The sequence below is a fragment of the Homalodisca vitripennis genome, chromosome 8 (genome assembly GCF_021130785.1).
Source record: "Homalodisca vitripennis isolate AUS2020 chromosome 8, UT_GWSS_2.1, whole genome shotgun sequence".
Classification (NCBI taxonomy): domain Eukaryota; kingdom Metazoa; phylum Arthropoda; class Insecta; order Hemiptera; family Cicadellidae; genus Homalodisca; species Homalodisca vitripennis.
This window is the reverse complement of record NC_060214.1, coordinates 90,237,116-90,252,500: the sequence shown is the minus strand read 5'-3', so window position 1 is coordinate 90,252,500 and position 15,385 is coordinate 90,237,116. Positions and strand designations below refer to the sequence as shown.

At 33.3% G+C, this 15,385-nt stretch overlaps 1 pseudogene; it reads left to right on the top strand.

Annotated features, from left to right (window-relative positions):
* The window catches only part of LOC124367734, a 17,176-nt pseudogene extending 3,589 nt beyond the window's left edge, over window positions 1–13,587 (top strand).
* The last annotated feature ends 1,798 nt before the right edge of the window (window positions 13,588–15,385 follow it).

Sequence of the window (15,385 nt, the reverse complement as noted above, 5' to 3'; positions counted from 1 at the left end):
AGTCTGTAAATTATCTTTATTGAGATATCTTGCCACACGATACATTCAATATTTTGTACATTGAGTTAGTTTTCGTTGTGTTTAAATAATAGAAGTTTCGGTGAAGTAGAGAGGCACTACACGCGTAAGAGTGCCCTGATGTTACTGATGGCGAGAGAAAAGAAGAGACCTGGCCCGTGCCGGCGCACAGCTGTGTACTAGTGTGTTGCCGCGCGGTAATTTCAGGCGCTTCGCCCCACAGCCAACCCTGCGAATTGTTTATCCTAGCAATGGAGTTATTTGTTTTCAGTAATGTGGCATTCCTGCAGAGTGAGACTCTTCTTAGACGCGCCCATTATTTCAGTCTGTTAGTGTTGCATCACGTGTTCAAATTTTTTTATCCAATTACAAATGTTCCTATTTTTTTTGCGTAAGAGGTTTTTTGTTTACTGTATATTGTGTTAGTCAGTAAGGTATCAATGTTAAATTTTATATACATAAAAGCACTACATTTACATTATACATATGAACATTAGTAATCAATTGTTATCTTAACAATACAAAAATCTTCAGTTTCAGCAATTCATTCCTTTAATTATTGTTTGTTTAAAACCACTGTAGAGCCTAATTATTAGAATTTATCACAAACATAAATTTTGCTCAATTTTAATTGATCAAAACAGTTCCGTCATTTAAATTATCTTATAAAACATACCAATTATGCCGCAAATCAATCAAAACAGTGAAACAATAATGGAATTACGAAACAAGGCGCGGCAACAGACTAGTACTAGCGCCTGCAATTTTCAGATAGGCCAGAATCCAGGTCTCATCTTTTCATTCGCCATCAGTATATCTAGCACCAACTTTTTTTAATATCTTTGAAGCTTTGGCTATACTAGCTTGTCTGGGTCACTTTGGCTGTTATTCCTTTCTGATGGGTCCGCCCTGGGATTTGAACCCGTGAATTAGAGAGCCGTGACTATATCCACTAGTCTACGGAGGAGGACATCACCAACTTACTGGCTTTCACTCTAATCCTTTCTCTTTTGTGCATGACTAATCTACATGTTTGAATTGGTCACATGTTAACAATTCATATGTTTGTACTTATCTTGTATTTATTTGTTGTGGTATTTACTCATTTTTATCGTAGTTGCCATAAGACTATTGAAAAATTCGCTGATAATCAGCCAAATATGTATCATGATTGAATGAATATGTTGTTAATTTATGAATGAAGCTTCATGCAAAATTTCATATCTATATATCAGTTTGTTTTCGACATATATTGTGGACGGACAGAGATAAAAATTACATTTTTCCATCTTTACATGCAATTCTAATCTCTAATATGCAATCCTTATCGAAATGGTGTTGTTAATACAAAAATGACGCTTCAAGCAAAATTTCAAATCTATATATATAAGTTTGTTTTCGACATATATTGTGGACGGACAGACATAAAAATTAAATTTTTCCATCTTTACATGCAATTCTAATCCCCAATATGCAATCCTTATCGAAATGGTGTTGTTAATACGACAATGTAGCTTCAAGCAAAATTTCAAATCTACATGTCAGTTTGTTTCCGAGATATTTTGTGGACGGACAGACAGACAGAGATTACCTTTGTCCAGCTTGTTTTTCTAAGTGATAAGCTTCGCTAACGCTCAGCCGAAATAAAAATTTGGCCCAAAACCGTTTAAGAGCCGTTCATACTACAGCCTGGTCCATCTCACGTTCAAACTTACGTGCAATGAAGTGTTACGGTTTCGACCTTAGCATGTTCCAAAATGAAAAATACCAAATATTTCTGCGAAATTGAGATTGTAATTCATTGTCTCGCTAAAATGTAACTTATAAGGCTGTCCTTTACATTGTAAGCAATGGTAAAGAAAGAAAGAGGAAGTAGGAGACGTCGGGTAATCCATACTTGAGCAATCTCAAACTCTTGAGAGATTCTTCTATACAGTTATACTTGGACCTAATATAAAGTGCATGGTCATGCAATGAGTTGTAAAAATATTACAATAGTAGGTAATACACTTTATCATGCTTATCTCTATACTCTGAGTTATCACTCAAGATAAGCCAAAATGTTTATTATACTCATCGGGTAGTAGAACGATAGTAGAACACTGCCTCGATAACAGTCTATAGAAGGTAAGAAGATTTATTTATTATTTTGTTAGTTGAACCAGAATAGTTGCCATCATCCTTAATCGTATGTTAGATCTATGGTTACTTTAATTGAGAAATTGTTTAAACTAAACGTTTATTAGGCTATACTTTGTTTATATAAGCACCATGGTTCTATAGGTCAAGAATATTTAATTTTTGAATCAGGATACCAACATTATATGTAATATAAATATAAATATATATATAAATGTAAATAAATAAATAAATATATATATATACTATTTCACTTATTTAAATGAAAAAACAAAGATTATAAAGCTTCTATATATTTCGTGGGATTTAATACCCACATATTCAGGAAGCATAATATAACTATGAAGAAAACACGAAACACAACAAATAAAAAGAAAATAACCGAAAATGTAAATACGCAACTAAAACATTGAAAAACTCAGCTGTTATATCAATGGCACAGATGGGAATTTGGAAAAGTTTTTTTTTTCTTTTCTTTGCTTAAAAGGCGGTCTGGTTTAAATAACCATGAGACCTCGATGTACACTATTGTCCATTTGTTCATCATAGTTTTGATTGTTATAATACATACACCTAATCAGCATCCATTCACATATATACACACATCACAGATATTATTTACAAAAAAAATGTAACAGCACAAAGGTAAAAAATGGATTTTGTCTTCTCTGCCAGGGGCCAATCAAGCAGTATCCTCCTAACCCGAAAGGGTGGTCCACGGATAGAAGAACTCTGGGATTGGTTTCACATATATGTTTTACACAAAAGTGTTAGTATTGTTTATATTTTTTATAGTCTTTTATTGATGGAAAATAAAAATTTCTTTATTTCTATATAAATTTGGTGATCCTCCATGCTCATAATCTCTCTTAAGCCTGTAGAAAAATTTTGACTGAGTGTTTTAGTCTTTTTTAACCATTTCTCTCTCTTTCACAATAATATTTCGGACATTTCATTAAAATGTGTTCTAGCGTCTCATCTGAACCTAATGTACAATTTAGGCATAGTGGAGTGAAATAACATTTAATTCTATGTAAGCAGGTGTTTACATTCGCATGGCCTAACCTAATTCTAACTATATTTACAATTTCATTTCTGGTATAGTTTGTTGCCTTAAACCATGGTTCCCTTGAAAAGGCTTTTTTGACACTTAAGTACCATTGTGCTTTGTTACTTGTATTAAGACTATTTGTCATTGTCCTTATATTCCTTGTATTCTGATACGATTTGAAATCTGCCATGGTTGTGTAAAATTCTCTATCATTATTTACATTGTGGGTTGAGGACTTGGCTAATTTATCAACAATTTCATTACCTCTTATTCCCATATGTCCTGGAACCCATTATATAATGTACGTATTCGTCGTATTGTCTAGTATTTCTTTAATTATGTTTAATATTATGTAATTATCTTTTACCATGCCAAACTTTGTATTTTCAATAGCTTTGATAACGGATTGGCAGTCAGAGCATATAACTACCTCAGTGTTCTTCAATGATTGGGTGTGCTGTACAGCTTTATAGATACTTCAGCTGTGTAGCTTGAAGTAATATTGTTAAGTTTAAAATTTAGTCTGGTGTCAGTACATGTAATATAAATCGCAGCTCCTGTGCCATTATCTGTTTTAGACCCATCGGTATAAATAATAAATTTTTCTTTGTAGGTTATGTTTACCATTTCTTGCCATTCATTTTGCAATAAGACATTATTAACGTTTTTATCTACTTTTCTAGTATTTACTAGAATATTGCAGTTTACATTAAAGTTAATTAGCTCTAAGGGTAGTATTAATTCATGTGCAGCTGTAAATTTGACATAATGGTTTTCAATTGGGTTGATGTGCTGTGCTGTGTTAATTGTTGAAATGTACAATGGTTTTTTCTTTTTTCTCCAGTAAGGGTGATTATCTATTATCATATGGAGATAACTTAAGTTTTCATATCCTGGATGGTTGGGGTGAGTCATAATTTTATAAACAATTCTCTCTGCAAGTGTTATTCTTCTTATGTTTAAGGGAATTACCGCACATTCCGCTTGGAGTCCTATAACTGGAGAGGTCCTAAAAGCTCCTGTGGCTATTCTTAGAGCTTGGTTTTGTACTACTTCTAGTTTATTGAGTATGTTCCTTGGGGCATGGCCATATAAAAAAGAACAATAGTCAAGCTTAGCTCTAATTAGGCCTTTGTATATCGCAAGTATGAAGTGGGGATTTGCTCCATTTCTGTTACATGCTAACATCTTTAAAATATTAATATCTTTCAGACATTGTGTATGCAATTGTTCAATGTGCGGTTTAAATGATAGTTTATTATCTAAGGTAACACCTAGAATTTTTACCTTATCGGCTACTGTGATCATTTGTCTGTTTACGTAAAAATTGATTCCGAAGTTTAAAGATCTTTTCCGTGTAAATATTGTAACTATACTTTTACTGGGATTAACTTCCAGATTTAACTTTTGAAGTTCCTTACTTAAATTATCCAGTGAATCTTGCATGGTAGGTTGTATTTCGACACAGTCCTTGCTGGATATATAAAGTGCAACATCGTCCGCATATTGCAATGATTGTACTTGTCTGGGCAGACATTGATTAATATCAGCTATACATATGGCAAAAAGTAAAGGACTCATTACACTGCCTTGCGGTATTCCTTTACATGAGCTTCTAATTATTTGGTGGCGAGGAAATACTATAGTAAGTTGCCTATCAATGAGCCATTTGTGACAATGCATAATAAACTTAGCTGGTATGCCTTTGATATACATTTTAGTCCATATGTATGCAGATAAACATTATCATATGCACTAGTAATGTCTAAAGATGTTACAATAGTAGTTTCATTGTATGTCAGAGCAGTTTGTAAATTAGATATTAGTTTAATCATGTAATCGGCACAACCCAGTTTATTCCTAAATGCATATTGGGTTTCAGGGATGATTTTAAGACTATCAACAAGCCATGTCAGTCTATTTCTAACCATTATGTTCATTATCTTAATAAAACATGATATCAAAGATATAGGTCTGTATGAGTCCTCTTTTTCCTTATCCTTCCCCGGTTTTAAAATTGCTACTACTCTAATTTGTTTCCAGCTTTCCGGCATTCTAATCTCATTGTTCCAAATGCCATTGTATTAGTGCTTTAGGTGGCAATTTTTTAATAATTGAATATGTTATGACATCTAGGCCTGGGGATGTATCTGATTTTCTTGATTTTATGGCTTTATAAAGTTCTGTCATGTTAAAATTAGTTTCTAAAGCATGCTTACCATAATTCAATATTGTTGGTGCTTTCAATTCCGTATAATGGGGTACATAATCAGGAATTATATGCTGCATGAATTTATTTGTAAGGTCATAGTTATCGGACATATTAGATTTATTTTCAGTGTTATAAGGGTTTTTTTAGCTTTTTAATAATGTTCCATGCATAAGATGTTGAGGCCTTGCCCCCTATTTTTTGACATAAGTTCTCCCAACCTTCTTTTTTTGCAGATTTAATAACTTCTTTGGCTCTATATGACGCTTGTTGATATATGTGATAGTTAGTAGGGGTCATATTTAATTTAAAAGCTTTAAAAGCTAAACGTCTATGAGCTATTGCTTTAGAACATTGTTCCGTCCACCAGGGTTTTGGCTGGAACCCAGCCCTGCCTGACTGAAGTTTGGTTTTTGGGATGGCTGTTTCTGTTGATTGACGTATTATTTTTACCAAGAAATCATATTGCATTTCTATAGGTATGTTATCTAATTTTTCTAAATTATGTTCAACAGTTTTGGTATAAAGATTTATACCCAATTTGCTTTTTTCATATTAAGACCTGGATTAATATTTATCATGTGAGTTGTATCAAGGAATTCGAACTGCATAAGAATTGGGTAGTGGTCACTGCCCATTGGATCATTTGAAATATTCCAGTTTAAAAGGTGCGCATAAAGGTTTGGTGTGGAAATTGTTAAATCAATCACAGATTGTCTGCGATATATATTTGGAGTAGTTGTATATGAATTATTATTCAACAAAATATATTTGGAGTGTGAATACGCTTTAAAAATATCATTTCCGCGAGAGTTTTCCTCTTGGCAAAACCAGTATGGGTGGTGTGCATTCATATCACCACATATTAATGCATATCGCTCATCATTACAAAATAGTTTGCTGTTCCAGAAATTGGAGTTAACTTTACCTGCTTTTCCTGCTTTTTTTGTGCAGTAAATGTTATGTATATAAATTGATTTATTGCAACTTTTAATTTTAATAGCCATGTATTGCATATAATTATTGTTAAAATCTGCTATATATTCAAAGGATAATGTTTTGTGTATTATGATGGCCACTCCACCATAGCCATCATATCTATCCACCTTAATAATATCATAGTTATTATCTGTTAGTTTGATATTATCATGAAGCCATGTTTCTTGGATTATACCTATACTTATATTATTTTTACTAAAATAATGAGTTATCTCTGACCATTTGGGCCTTAAAGATCTACAATTCCACTGGAAAATATTTAGCTTAGGTGACATTTTGTTTTTTATTAGGTATTATATTATTACTGTTTGTATCGGAAGTCATATTACCCTTATTTTGGATGTTAATGTTTTTACTGTTAGAATCAGCGCATATGAATGTTGCAAGAAAGTCATCCATTTGTTTTTTGGATGTGACATTGATATTTTTAAGTTTGTTTCTTATTTCATTTACTTTAGAATTTAAGAGTGTTTTATAATGTTCCCTGTCAGCTTGTGTTACTACTGGTGGGTTATTTTTATGCTCTGGGTGAATTGTCCTAGTTTCTGACTGGTGTATAGTCGATCGATTAGGCATTGTACCAGTTTGGGTAGGTTGAACTGTTTTAATATGTTTGGTGTAACTATGTGAACTGGGTTTTCTGTAAGTTGAGGAAGTTTGTGGGCTAGTTATGGAAGACGGTTCAGTGACTGAGCTAAGTGGAGAAAATCTATTAGATATGGAAGTCAGGTTACTACGTAGTGTGGTTTCAGGTAAATCTGGGTACTCTGTGAGATTGGTCAAGTTGAAAGATCTAGCTGCTTCAGCAAATGTTTAGGGTCTTCTTAGTGTGCCCTTAATTCTCTTATATGTTATAGGGTAAAAGAGGCTAGCTGTAAAGTAGTCCTCTTTCATTAGGCTCATTCTTTCCTTGATATGTTTTTGTCTTGTGTATTCAGGGCATACCTTTGAATTACTACTGTGTGTGCCAAAACAATGGACACACTTGCGCGGAAGTTCACAGCTTGTGGAGTGGTATTGTTCACCACAGTCTCTACAGAGTCTGTTATTGCGACAAGGGGAATTAGCTACATGACCATAGGCAAAACACCGGTAGCATTGCTTGACAGGAATTATGTAAGGTTCTACTTTTACTCTAACGTAGTTAAGTGTAATATACTCTGGCAGGATATCAGAATCAAAGGTGATCTTGACAAAGTGAGTAGTCTGAAGCTCTTGATTGACGCGGCGTTTTATGCGCATAACTTCAAGAATTGTAGTAATACATTCAGATTCAGTAAGGATCTCAGTTTCACTGATATCCGGTTCAATGTTAACTACACCATAGGTATATACCCTAATGGAAGGGACAAATACATTAAATTGAGTGAGCTGTTGTAATTGTATCAAGTTATTAGCGGATCGAAATGTTTTGCAAAAAACTGAAATGTTACGCCCAGATTTTTTTTATGTAGTCAATGTCTTTGTGTTGGGTTTTTATTATCTTACCTACTTGGAAAGGATTTAATTTACTTTTGTTCTTGTCCTGGACAATTACTTCAAAAGGCCCTTTATTTTCCTGTTTATATAGTCTTAGTTGATTCGGTTTTTTAGGATTAGGTGGGAGGGATTCTGTGTTTTGTGAAGTTAGGTCACTACTGTTTGATATTTCTATTTCAGAATGTAATTGTTCAAATTTACGTTTACCATTTGTTTGGGTTTCCATTTCCATGTCATTAGTTAGGGGCAAGATTGATTCCACTGCTTTTTGTATTTCATCATTCGTGATCATTGCGAGCACGTTGTCGGCCAGACCCGACGAAATGTCAGACCAGCCGAAGCAAGTTAGTGTTAATAGTTAAATTATCAGAGTACAAAAGGTTATTTAACAGTTTAGGGCACAAACAAAATTAACTACGATATCAAATATAGTAACCAAGGATTAGCAATAACAATTACATATTATAGCCACCCAAACCAGTTAATCAGGACGAAATTTTAACTATGATGATCTTAAAACACTATAGAACACTTCAACTGCTTATCACTGCCGAAGTAAGAATGTCAAATAGTTTTACACTACGCAAATGAAAGTTATCGTTCTGAAAAACTCAATGTTGCAAAATGTCCTGCTGTATATCAGTTCGTAAGTTTCATTGACATCTTGACGGTTGTAATATCCAATAATATGATATCAAATCCTATTTCAAATAAAAGTTTTGAAAGCCAAAAGCATAACCTCCACAACACATTGTTTGGAAAAGTTAAATTTATCTTAAATTTAAACCATTTGGGTATTTTGATTTTAACAGTAATTGATGTGCCTGTTCGAGATTTTTAAATTTTAATCTATTTAAATTTTCTTTAGGACAATATATATTTCAGACTTGTATTGAATTAGCTCTAGATTTTCTGAGCAGTTAAAGACTTTTTTCAGTCGGAAATCTGTTAAAATGTGTTTAGATATTTTTTTCTATATATTTTAAATTTTTAGAGTACTCCTCATACCACCAAAGAGTCTGCGTGGGCTTTGCTTTCTTGGGGATTTAGGTATGATCCGTTCCACTGATGAACTAAGGCATAAACGCCTTTTTATAAATTATAAACCCCTTTTTAGTATTAGAAGACGGAAACATCACTTCAAGTGGATTCCAGATCTTCAATTGCATTTCTTTTTTTTCCGGGTGTTTTAAATAAAGCACAAGGAAAATCAAGACTTAAAAGCCTTACTGTGAGAGAAGATTTTCAGTGGTATTAGGTACTTACAAAAAGACAGACGCCTTTCGACGCAGTACTTTCTTGACACGTCAAGGTTACTCAGTTTACCTCAGTGATGGGGTTAAGTTGGATACCGCCTTCATTAATGTATCTTAATTAATGTGAGGATAAGAGTAATATACACATTTAAATCCTGAAAAATATGTATTTAATATTTTGACTATAGATATTAATTATACCGTATTATAATACACATACAATTTGTTAAAATGAATTTAAAACAAATATTTTAGATAAATAAGATTTGTTACAAGTAAGATATAAAAAAATATTTTCAAGCTTTTTGAAAGGCTATGGTTGTTCACTTTTAAACCAACTTCAATAATGATATTTGACATTTTAAAATCTCTTTCTGTCCTAAATTTGGTTTAGACCTAATGTTCTATTCAGCGCGTTTATAAAATGTTTGGTTAATATAGTATTAAAAATTCAAATGCTGTATAAATTGCAGTCATTTAAGAAATTTTAATTTCGAAATGTATGTACTTGAAATAATTGGGTACCTATAGTTTTTATATAGACAAATTATTTTGAACACTGCACGTGCAATTTAGGCATTTTGTATTGATGGCCACACAAAACTGGCTGAAGATCAAAATGTGAACTTGTAAAACATGTTCATGAGTTGAAGCTTTAGGGAATGACCTGCTTTTATTTATCCTGCGGAAACTTCCGAGACAAGGATAGAAATTTCACCTGATAAATTTGAAAACGTTGCTACCCTTAATTGTAATGTGAGAGCTCGGGATATTGACGGAAGGATAGCAGAAGGGCTGATGGACCCTTAGGGCTGCCTTTATCTTGGTTATTGTTTGTATTTGCCTTTCTCCAAAAGAGAAGTGCCGCAAAGATTATTCTGGCACTAGGCAAATCCGTTATTGAGATATCCTGCATCCATCTACCCCATTGCTCATTCGTTATTGCTCAGCCCAATGCCATGCACCATAGTGTCATGACGTAGTTGATCACGACGTTTTTAGTAGAAATATGGAGACGGCCAGTATCAGGGGTACTGCTTTAAATTGGTTCCATACTTAAAAAAAAACAATCAAATAAAAGTTAGAAATAACACTGTACTAGGCGATAAATGCCTAACGAAAGTAGGATTACCACAGGGTTCGGTTCTCCCAGCGAACTTATTCAAAATTTATAGCATTTGCTGACGATGCTTTCTTGTAACTAGCAGACAATGGCGTAAGAATTCGAGGTAGTATTGAACAGGACGTAATTTTGGTGTGATTAAAAAACAAAAATCTATCGGTGTTCCATTTTAGTAAATCACTGAATCAAGTACCACAATAGAATTATTTATTACAGAAATATACACATACGCACGCATTAAGCACTCTGTACATTACTCTTTTCATTCCAGACTACAATATGAGCTTTAATTCGATGGGTTTGGGGGAGGGGTTGAGAGGGACACATGCACTCCTAGAGTAATACAATTAGCATCACGCAAAAGCATGTTATAAGAGTAACTCTATTCACACATTAACGTCAACATATAAGGCCTCATTCAATGAATTAAATATTCTAATTTAAAAAAAAATCTGTGTATTTTTAAAGCCCTAAAATTGCTTTACAGGCGAAGCGGAAATAGACGCACAGGAATCTTTATTTTAGAACAAGAGGCACAGTTCAACATTTTTTGGTCAGGCCAAAAATAACACACCTTCATTTCGAGAAAGTTTTTGTATTCGAATCAAGTTTACTACCGAATAGAATTACAGCTATTGGTAATATAAACTCTTTTGTTAGTGTACTTAAGAATTGGCATATGGAGTTGATTGATGTAACTTTTTTGTTGATTAAGGGTTACGAAAGGGTGTATAACTATACAGACATAAGAGTACTAAACATGTTATAGTTAGTGATTGCTATAGGTGATAAGATCAACATGTCAAAGTGCGCATACTGCAGATACTGCTAACTTATCAGCGAAGGCTATTAGTAAAAACTAGCTCCCTTTTATTGATAACCAACGTGTACTTGAAGTGACTTTTATTCATCTCAATACTGTAATGGAACTATGTTGAATAACTGAACAATAATAATAATTAATGTTATTATATTTGATATTGGGGTTGCCAATGTAAAAATGAAGCTTCATTCAACATTTCGAGTCTGTAGCTTATTCCTTCTTGAGATATCTTGCATACATAGGAAGAATATCAAGATAGAAAGTCAAGTGGGACACTTTGCCAATCCCCTTGACATTATGCTATTAATACAACAATTAATTTTTCAACTTTCTGAAATCGAATAGTACTCAGTTATAAATATCACTGTTACAAGGTATAATGCAGTTTGGGAACTTGGCACAGAATCTGGCCGTTTCAGAGGGTGGAATCTTCCCAGAAGGTAGGGGTTGTGTTTAGTATGGTTAGGTCTCATCTCTGCTGTTTAAGGGAATAAAGGCAAGCATCTGCAGAAACAACTATATGGTATTTAATAGGCAAAAACATATAATCACGAATATTTGGAATATGATTGATTGATTTATCCACTAATCTCACGTGTAAGATATTTTGAATAAATTTGTATACACTTCACCATATGTTCTACACCTACTGACTCTGTGAAAAGCATAAGAGGTCTTAGTATGGCGAATCAAATTTCAGGAATCATGACTCCAACATTCATAGATTACTCGTATGTTCGGCTGCAATATGCAGGCTGTGACAGAAGTAAGGGTGATCGCTGTGATTTATTAAAACGTAGTTACAGTTACGCTAGTGAAAATATAAGTTGTGTTTCACAGTTAGTATTTTAATATCAATGCACACTTTTTGTTTCAGACAATGGAACCTGAAATTCCATCGTGGCTGAATGTCGGATATTTGGCTACTGTCCTTCAAGGTGGAGAAAACAAAAGTCCTAAAGTTACTGTTACTAACTTCACTGCAAAGTCGGCTCTACCTCTGGACGAGAACTATGGCAGTAACATCTTCAGAGTGAGTGCAGAGTATAAAATTGGTGAATCTCCTGAGGAACATACAACGTCCTCTTATCATTAAGACTCCTCTTACGAAAGGGTTCCTGAAAGAATATGCAGAAAAGGCAGATATCTTTAACAGAGAGCAAAGGTTCTATAGTGAAGTGTTATCGCAATTGTACAAAAAAGCACAGTTTGAATTTGGCCCAAAGGCTTTCTACAGCCCCGATAGAAATAGGTTAATTCTGCAGGATCTGAAAGTGGAAGGCTACGTCATGGCCAGCAGAGCTAAACAACTGGATTTTTCTCACTGCAAATTAGTCATGACATCTATAGGGAAATATCACGCAACTTCCATATCCTTGTATAACGAAAACTCTACGCTTGTTGAAGAAGCCGGTTCTGAGAGGTTGTACTATGATGAAGGTCCTTTTAAAAAGGAGGTGAAAGGATGGGTTGAAACTTCTTTGAGGTTAGTAAGTGATGTTCTGAAAGAAATGAAAGGATATGAACACTTTGGTGATCTGATGCTCAGCAAAGTTGACGGGATCTGGGAGTACCTTGTGAAGGTATTTAAACCTAGAAAACAGGCAGTGAATGTTCTCAACCACGGGGATTTGTGGGTGAACAACATGATGTTCAAATATAACAGCTCTGGAACACCAGATGGTGTGAAGTTGGTCGACTTCCAGTACCCAAGGTATTCATCTCCAGCAGTTGACCTCATCTACTTCATCTGGACTAGTGCGGACGAGGATGTTCGAGAAACCAAGCAGGAGGAACTGCTCGACATCTACCTGCAGACTTTGAACTCCACCTTGGAAGAGCTCGGGTGTCAGGAGCGGCTAACTGCAGAAGAGTTGCGGCAAGATCTGAGAGCACTGGCGGACTGGGTCCTCGTCCTGATTTGTCAGCTGCTACCCACAGTGCTTTGCGAGCCTAAAGACGTCATCAAGACGGAAGATTTCAAACAGGAAGATTTTGATCCTGAAAAACCAGATGAAAGAATAGAGAAAAGGTATCAAGGGAAACGATTCAAATCTGCTTTACCAACAGTTCTCCGGCAATACCAGTCTTGGGTGTCTTCTTAGAGGGCGAAGCATTTGTTCTTAACGGGCGACTCTAATTTAAAACTTTAAATATTAAATGGTATTACGTTCCAAGTGGCAATAGCTAGTATAATAGTTTTTGGACACCCTCGAAATACTATAAATACTTTTTTGTAAGTAATTAATGCTACCTACACGAATCTTTCTTTTTTTATTATCTCTATAGCATTTATTACTTCTTATTACGATAGTTAGTTGATCTTTTTGTTTTATCATAATATTTTATTTTTTAGGTAAGTTTTCGTCTTTTAATTGTAGATGCTTATGTAGTTGATTCGTTATAATGTTACGAAATAAATTAAATGGTCATAAATGTTTCCATCTCGTATATAAATTAATAAAAATATAAATGATTTATATGACAGGATCCTACCTTTTTAATGCCATTAATGAAGCATCCCCGTTTAAGCGAGTCAGTTCTTGAGGTGTTTATGACAGATATTAAATACATAAAAATTCTAATTGATTTTAAAAATATTTAATTAACACAACATTTTTGTAAAATGTCGCATTACATGATACGAAATTAAGTTAGCTATATTAATGTATACATGCGTATTCGTATTACATAAACCTGACTGAAAATAATTTTCAAAATTTAAAAGCTTTGACATTTTGTGACATATGTAGAGTCTCATAACAAAACTCTTTAACCCCTTATAACGACTTGGATTGTTGATATTAATATTCCAGAGTATTAATATTTAAATCATCAATAATACATCCAAGACGATATAAAATATTTTTTGATTAGTAAAGATTCTAGTGAATATTAAGTACAATGTATTACTAAATTTGTTAACTATTAAATATTATCTGGTTTGTCTAAAATAAAAATCACAGTTCTAAATAAAAACAATGGATTTATTTTTAACTGGCAAAATAATAAGTTTCAACGTTTCAGAATTTTTATCACTCTATTTTTCCACAAAGAATTGACAAACCTTTTTGTAAATTTAAAAATTCCTTTGGCAAGAAATAAAAATATTAATCAAATATATCAAACTAAAAATCAGAGCTCTCTTCTAAAATAAAATAATAAAGTTTTAAAATAAGAATGAAAATACCACTTGGAAATAATAAAAATAAAAATGTTCACTTCTAAGTTCACTCAAAATCCAAAATAAAAATTTCAACTTCTCTTTACACTATTTGAACCTTAACTTTCAAGTCTCTGCAATTCAGATTACAAGTCTCTCTCTAACAATTATTAAAGTTCAATTAATGTTCAATTAATAATTCACAATAAAACAGTTCCAGTTAAATATTAATAAATTACTACCTTTTCAAATCTCAATTAAAGTTATTAACAAAGTTCAATTTTAATTCACTTCTCTTGCAAGCATGAACCAAATGTAACTTGTATGATTCTATTATGCTCTATTGTTCTTCGAGAATAAGTTATTCAGATTGCTCTGTAATTTCTATGAATTTAATTTTTTCCTATAAAAAAGACAACAAAATTAATTTAAAATCAGATCAGGATGACTATTTCAATAAAATGTACAATAAAGTGGTGCTTACCTCAAAATCACTCGCGGAAAAAAAATTTAAGAAAAAACGGCGCACTGCAATTAACTTTACTCACGAAAATAACCAAAAGAAGGGCGAAAATTATGAGCGGGCGCTTAAATACTTCCCTTTCCAATCACCTTTGCAGGACATCCGTGGAGCTCTCTCATTGGTCCAGCTGTATCAAACCAGGAGAACAATACTCACAATAAGACAAGTTCTAATCAATTCAAGGCAGTCAACCTGCCTTCCTAACAATTTAAAACTACCAGTGCTAACTTGCCAAAGGATTACATGTTCGATTTTACCCTGACATTTCACAATCTAATCTAAAATTAAGTCCCAATATTTCGATCCCAAAATTTTTATTTAATTTAAGTTTTAATTAAAAAAATAAATCAATGTAGCTTTAAAAACGCTACACCCCTCCAATATACTTATAAATATTTTTAAGAAAGACACATTTATTTAAAATGTGGACATTTGTTATAGCTGAACAGTTTTTACTGGTAAATTGTGAAAATAGCTACAAAGTCGTAAACAAACGATTCCATTCTTTTTTTATTGTCGCTTGATGAATCCCTAGTACACATTATTCTTTCTTTCGATTGAAGCTGATGACCGTAAAAATTGTGTCCCCGGACTACCAATAT